Source organism: Pan paniscus, chromosome 1 (assembly GCF_029289425.2).
Source record: "Pan paniscus chromosome 1, NHGRI_mPanPan1-v2.0_pri, whole genome shotgun sequence".
NCBI lineage: Eukaryota > Metazoa > Chordata > Mammalia > Primates > Hominidae > Pan > Pan paniscus.
Genome location: NC_073249.2, coordinates 80,275,456 through 80,283,130, shown reverse-complemented (window position 1 = coordinate 80,283,130; position 7,675 = coordinate 80,275,456). Strand labels below are relative to the sequence as shown.

The window sequence follows — 7,675 nt, the reverse complement described above, 5'->3', positions numbered from 1 at the left end:
TGACGTCCCAGGGCTCAAGCGCGGAGGACATGTGGAACTCCACTCCAAAAGCGGCGGCTTGCGGCGGAGCTCTCTCTAGTCAGGCGGCCAGCTAGCGTTCGTGTCACACTTGCTGTCGGCTCCGCTCATCTGTTGGGAATGCGTCCTGTGGGCCTAGTCCTCCGCTGGAAGAAACGCGCTGTTCTCCCCAACCACCGTTTATCATTCTTATTCACCGTCTCTGGAATGTCCATTCAGTTTCCGCTCCTGAGAGACTTAGTGACTGAGGCCAGGCAAAGATTTCACCTTGGGGAGGGGGAATGTTAAACCTTTCCTCCAGCAGCTTTCGTGTTTTAAATTGTATTCATCCGCCATGGAAAGACATCAGAAGCCCAGGATCTAAGAGACAGACTGAAATGAAGAAAGTAGATAATATTGTGAGAATAATGAACAAACTGGTCACTGAACAGCGGAACCGTAATGGAGTCCCAATTAAAGGGTTTTAACTTTATTTCGTCACTTTTTGCAAGCATGATACAAAGAAAACAAACACCTAACTACGCGACGGTTTATAGTTAAAAGGAAGGTGGAAGATCCTGAGTCATTACAGCAATCACGAAACATGATGGATTTCTTCATTTAAAAACAAAAAAGAGGTCTTGGCATAGTTTTCAAGGGCAAAGCATGACAAGACTCTCCAGTGCTTTCTTTCATCCCCCTCTGTGTGCCTTTTTCTGCCTGACTCACAGCCTGGCTCAATCCTAATCTTTCTACTGCAAAGATGCAGCATTTAAAGCAATTTTTCCTGTGCAGTGTTTGTAGAATGACAGATCCTGCCAGAAGCTCTTGGAAACATTTTGGAACTATCTTGCTTTTCTGTATGTTATGATCCATCTAGCGCCGTTTTCCTCCTGTGGTAGCAAATGACACTTTTTTCAAGCATCAGCAGCAGAAATGAGTCTACCAGATGGAATAAGATACTGGTAAAGGGAAAGATTTGTTTCTAAGACTGCACAAATGAATGCACCCAAATCTGTGAGTTGATTAATCTGTGAAGAAATACAACTGGCAGTATTTACATATCTCAATGAGTCTCAAAGTGTGGTCGAGGAAGCCCTGGGGGTCCTTGGGACCCTTTCAGAGGTTCCACGAGTTCAAATCTATTTTCATAACCATGCTAAGTCTTTATTTCCTTTTCCACTCCAGAGGCTATATAATGTCTGATGACATCATCACTTTATAGGATGAGAGAATACATGCTTGTATATTCTTGTGTTTGTAAGACTTTCCAGGTTTAATTTATTACCATATGGCAATTATCAATAGGTATAACCCACAAAACCCAACAGATTTTTGGGGCACCTCTAACAAGGGTCCTAAGACCAAACTGTTTGAGGACTGCTAATCGATATTATTCAATTGTCTAGTCCCCTAAACTCCAACCCTTCTTGTCAGGACTACAGAGAGAAAACAGATGGTCTTCTTGACAATTGCTTTGTATTTACATTCAGTGCTTTAGTAGAAGAGAAGAAAGAAAGAGAAAGCAAGCCAGAGAGGCCTCGGAAAGAGAAGCCTACTTATTAAAAATAGCTTTCTGGCTGGTCACGGTGGCTCACTCCTGTAATCCCAGCACTTTGGGAGGCCGAGACGGGCGGATCACTTGAGGTCAGGAGTCTCAGACCAGCCTGGCCAACATGGCGAAAACACGTCTCTACTAAAAATGCAAAAATTAGCCGGGCATAGTGGCATGCACGCCTGTAGTCCCAGCTACTTGGGAGGCAGAGGCAGGAGAACCACTTGAACCCAGGAGGCGGAGGTTGCAGTGAGCGGAGAGCGAGACTCGCGAGTACTCGTCTCAAAAAACAAAACAACAATAACAAAAACAGTTTTCCATCCCTTCCCTGAGGCTTGGGTACCTGAACCACGTTAATCTGTAAATCACTGCTTCTGTAACTTTTCCTTGGTATAAATCACATAGGCAATGAGGTTGGGTATAAACAGTAATTGTCCTTGAATTGGGTAGATGTTTTCTTATTATTTTTGTCTAAGAGGTCATTGCGATAGGCAGAATTCTAAGAATAATCCCCAGTGACGCTTGCCCTTGTATAACCACCACCCATTTGAGTGTGAGGTGAAACCTATGAATTTGATGAGGCAATACTCCTGTTATTATGTTAGGTTTTATGACAGATGTGAGATTTTCCAGGTGGGCCCAATCTAATCACAAGGGCCCTTTAAAAGCAGAGATTTTCCGTCTGCTAATAGCAGAAGAGGAAGTCAGAGAGATTTGAAGGATGAGAAGAATTTGACGTGCTGCTGTTGGAGGGGGCTACATGCCAAGAAATGTGGGCATCCTATAGCAACTGAAACTGGCTCCTGGCTGACAGCCAGCAGAGAATCAGGATATCAGTCCCAGAATCATAAGGAACTGAATTCTGCTAAAAAACCTAGATGAGCTTGGAAGTGGGATTCTTCCGAGAAGAGCCCAGCCGGGTCACCATCTTAATTTTGGTCTGCGAAACCGTAAGCAGAGAATCCACTCAAGCCCACCTGGATCTACAGAACTGTGAGCTAAGCTGATGTGGTAATATTTTAAAGCCGCTAAATTTTTGTTCATTTGTTGTGCAGCAATAGGAATCTAACACAAAGGTAAATAGAATATATTTTTTAAATCGAGGCAATATTCACATAACATAAAATTAACCATTAATTAAGTGTACAACTCAGTGGCATTACTACATTCATAATATTGTGAAACCATCACTTCTGTCTAATTCCAAGACATTTTCACCACCCTACAGGAAACTGATACCCATTAAGCAGTCACTCCCTGTTCCCTCCTCCCCTTAGTCCCTGGGAAACACTAATATGCTTTCTGCCTATGGATTTGTCTATTCTGGAGGTTACATACAATTTGTGACCTTTTGTGTCTAGCTTCTTTCACTTAGTTTAATGTTTTAAAGATTCATCCACATTGTAGCATGTATCAGTACTTCTTTCCTTTTTATGGCTAAGTAATATGTGTATATACAACATTTTGTTTATCCATCAATTGATAACATTTGGATTATTTTTACTTTTGTCTATTGTGAATAGTGCTGCTATGAACATTTGTATGCAAGTGTGTATTTGAATATTTATTTTTATTTCTTTGGGGTATATACCTAGGAGTAGAATTGTTGTGTCATTTGGTAATTCTGTGTTTATCTAAGAAACTGCCAAACTGTTTTCCACAGGTTGCATGATTTCACATTCTCATAAGTAATGTACAAAGGTTCCAATTTCTCCACATCGTTGCCAACACTTATTTTCCTTTTTATAGTAGCCATCCTGGTGGGTGTGAAGTGGTATCTCATTGTGGTTTTGATTTGTACTTCTCTAATGACTGATGTTGAGCATCTTCTCATGTATTTGTTGGCCAATCATATAACTTCTTTGGAGAAATGCCTATTCAAGTCCTTTGCCCCTCTTTGATTCAGTTGTTTGTCTTTTTGTTGTTGAGTTAGAAGAGTTCTTTATAAATTCTAGGTACTAGACCTTTGTCAGATATGATTTGCAAATATATTTTCTTCCATTCAGTAGGGGTAAATAGAATATTGAGAGACTTTTTATATAGTAATATAAAAAAGCATGAAGGGATGTGTTTTGCAAAAAGTAAGATTACACAGTATTATACAACTATGTTATACACTTTGGCTCTTGGTTTTCTCTCTAAGGAATAACTCATGAAGAACATTCCATGTGTTAAGGTATACCTCTAATTCTTTCTAATGCCTACATAATATCCTATTGCATGGGTGTGCTATTCAGCCCCTACTTATGGTTATTCATTCTGTTTCTAGTTTTTGGCCACTGCCAACAATGCTGCAGTTAACATCCTTGTACAATATATGTTTATGTATTTTAAATTTCAGTTTAAAAGGATTTATTCTGAGGAGTAGTATTTCTGGTTTAAAGAGTATATGTGTTTTTAATTTTAATAGATATTGCTCAATTGTTTTACATTAATAACTTACATTTTTACTAGCAATATATGAAAACATTCTTTCTGCACTGCATCCTTGATTACAGTTATAATCAAACTTTACAATTTTTGCTTATCTAATAGGTATAAATCAGTGGTTCTCAATCGGTAATGATTTTGTCCCACAGGGGACATTTGGCAATGTTTGGAGACATTTTTGATTGTCACAATGGCGGGGTGGGGTCGGGGCGGGTAGTGCTACTAGCTTCTGTGGGCAGAACCAGGGATTCTGTTAAATATCCTGCAATATACTCGAGGCATCACCCACAACAGAGTTGTCCATCCCAGAATGCCACTAGTGAGAAAGATAAGAAACCATGGTATAAAGATACCTCATTGTGGCTGGGTGCGGTGGCTCATGCCTGTAATCCCAGCATTTTGGGAGGCCAAGGTGGGCGGATCACGAGGTCAAGAGATCAAGACCATCCTGGCCAACATGGTGAAACCCTGTCTCTACTAAAAATACAAAAATTAGCTGGGTGTGGTGGCGCACGCCTGTAGTCCCATCTACTTGGGAGCCTGAGGCAGGAGAATCACTTGAACCCGGGAGGCAGAGGTTGCAGTGAGCAGAGATCGACGCGACTGCACTCCAGCCTGAGACTGGACTCCGTCTCAAAAAAAAAAAAAAAAAAAGGTACCTCATTGTATCTTCAATTTGAAAATCTTTATGAATGAGTTTGAGCACTTTTTTCCATATGTTTGTCAGCTACTTGGATTTACCCTTCTGCAAATAGCCTATCCATATTATTTGTCCATTTTTTCTTTTGGTGGCTTATCCCTCTCATTAATTTATTCTAAAAAGCTTTTTATATTTTTTAATCATTTATTTTTCCTATTCGAAAACATTTATTTTTCAAATATACTTTTTATTGACTTTTGTAGTATCTTTGCTAGATGGTAAAATATTATTGTAGACATTAAAACACGGTCTGAAAAAATGGTCAGACATACTGTGTCTTTGGATGAGAAAAGAAGCATCATAAAAATGTCCTTTTCCTAAAGTTAATCTGTAACTTTAACACAATTCCAACTGGATGTACAAGTCAGATGTTTTTAATCTATGGACTAGTGCAGGCTAGAAAGGAGCATTGATTCATACCTATTGTGTGACATGTACAATTTTAGAGCAAAAAGAAGCATTAAGATCGGTCTGTCCATTGCATTACTTTTCTGAGGAAGACACTAAGTTACAGAGGAGTTAAGGGACATATGATATGCTAAAATTGGAAACATTCTGGTTAGCCCAATTTGAACTTTGTTCTAGAAATGATGGAATTCAATAAAAAATAATTATAATCATAAACTGTTAATTTTAGAAAAAAACATTGAAGTTGAGACCAAGAAATGTAAATCAGCTTACCAGAATAACCTAGAGAGTTAGCAGCAAATTCTAAATAGTCTTTGGTCATGCAAACTTACAATTCAATACTATTCCTCCATGCCATGTAACCTCTTAAGTGCTTGCCTAGTTAATGTTTCTTTACTTTCAATATACTGGTACCGCAAAGCAGTTCTCCTGGAAAAACAGAGTATTGAAACGCCTTTCAAAGATATTTACTAGAACTTGGATTCTTACTTCATCCCTGTAAGTATGATAGGTACAAATACACATTTTTTTCTCAATTTATAGGTGGGAACACTGAGGGACAAAGAATCTTAGTCCTTCTAGGTCACATTTATTTCCTCAACATGAGTATATTGACAGCCTGTTGTTCAAGGCCTTGCACTTGGTACTACAGCAAAGATAAGACAGTCCCCAACCTCAGAGAGCTCATACGGTGAATCAGTCACCCAAGAACCACTCCAGGCTATGCCCCTGAAATGCTCCTAAACTGATGACTTATTTCACAAACAGAACCAAGTTCTGTTCTGACAATAATCACAGATGAAATGACTTGCTGTGCCATCCAGTAAAATGCTAGTTCAGCTCACAAGTGACTCTCTTCTTTGTTTCTTAAATGCTTGACCCAGAATTTTGCATGTAGTCATCAAGACATCGCCCCACAGCTGAGCTGTGTCATGGAACAGCCAGCCCATCTAAAAGGCTGCCTACTCATCAGCCTGCTCAGCCTGTGTGGGCTGGGAATGTGGTGCCATGCAGGGGAGGCATTCCCCTCCTTGCATGGTACCACATACCCTTTGGGAAAGAGCTCTATGCCTGCCCCATAAACACTCTGTGGCACCATTCCTCCCTCCTGACTCTGCCTGTCTTCTGCCATCCTTTGATGTGTAAATTGGAAAACTGTCATCACCTATTGATCTCAAAAATGTCATCCTATGTGAAAAGTTAGTGCACTCTGGAAGAACAAACTGGTTATTAACCATAATTCAGTTATTATTAAACCACTATCTTCATCCTCTGACTTGCATTTATTTGATTGTAGTTTCTTGCCTCTAGTCTCACCCTAGCCCAGGCCAATCTTTATACCACAGTAAGAAGAATCTTCCTCAAATCTGATATTACCCTTGCCCTGATCTCTGATTGTTTAGGAATCTCTGGTGCTTAATAAATAAAGTAGAAACTTCTTATTTCTGACTTCTGCTAACTGCTTCAATCTCATTTTCTACTAATGTCCATTAATGCTCACCAGTTTCTCAAATTGTCATTCAGATGTCTTATCTCCTTCACCACTACCACCCTAGTTCAGGCCATCATTATTTATCTTCTGAGCTGTTACCCTAGCTCCTAACCCATTTCTCTGACCACAGCCTTCCCCTACTAGTCTATTTGCCCAGCAGGTGGATTGACCTCCCTAAAGCCTAAATTGAATTATGCCACTCTTCTGCTCAAATTCCTCCAGTGGCTTCCCATCAAATTTTGAATTAAATCCTAAGTTTTTACTGTGGTCTGTAAGGCCCTACCTGATATACTCACTCCATCTCAGTATATCTCTAATCTCATCTCCTATGACTGTCCACCTTCCCACTCTGGGCTATTCACGCTGGCTTCTTCATTGTTTCTTGTATGTACTAAGCACACTTCTACATCAGGACCTTGGCCCTTGCTATTCTGTCTGCCTAGAACAGTCTCTTCTTAGATATTAGTATGATGCCCTCCCTCACTACTTTCAGGTTTCTGCCTAATTATCACCTTATTCTACTTAAAATAGCACACATTCCCATCCTGGCCACCTTCTATTCTTCTACCCTGCTTTCTTCATCTTAGCACTCGTCCCCACTTGCTATATTATATATTTATTTATTTTGCCTGTTTCTGAGAATAAGCACTACAATAAGAGCTCCATAAAAGCAATGGCTTTGTTTTTGTTTACTGTTCTAGAACAGTGCTTGGCAACATACTCATACTTGACACATATTTGTTGAATGAATGAAGTAAGTGTCAATTCCTCTCTGCACACTTCTCTGATGCCTCTTGGGCAATTGCTCTGTTTTCTGTTCCCTTGGAACTATGTATATACCTCTACTATAGCTATCACATTTTATTGTAACTTTTTTTCCTCATCAGTCTATAGAATCCTTAAAAGCAGATGTCTTATCATATCCTTCCTAACACAAATTTGGTGAAAATGAGTAGAGTGAATGAAGGTAGAAGAAGAATAGCAATACAGCCACTCGCAGATTCGAGGATGGACATGTTTGAGCCCTCATTAATCCCATCTTCAGGAGGCTGCATTGGTACTATATGTGGCATTTATTTCAATAGAGATGCTC

At 39.7% G+C, this 7,675-nt stretch overlaps 1 protein-coding gene across 1 annotated transcript in view; it reads right to left on the bottom strand.

Moving 5' to 3' along the window:
* Window positions 1–4: 4 nt before the first annotated feature.
* F5 (coagulation factor V) overlaps window positions 5–7,675 on the bottom strand; it is a 100,311-nt gene continuing 92,640 nt past the window's right edge. Inside the window, exon 25 of the mRNA XM_003824624.6 lies at window positions 5–7,675. This exon is cut by the window's right edge and continues 20,557 nt beyond it. The gene's annotated coding sequence lies outside the window, so the exon portion shown is untranslated.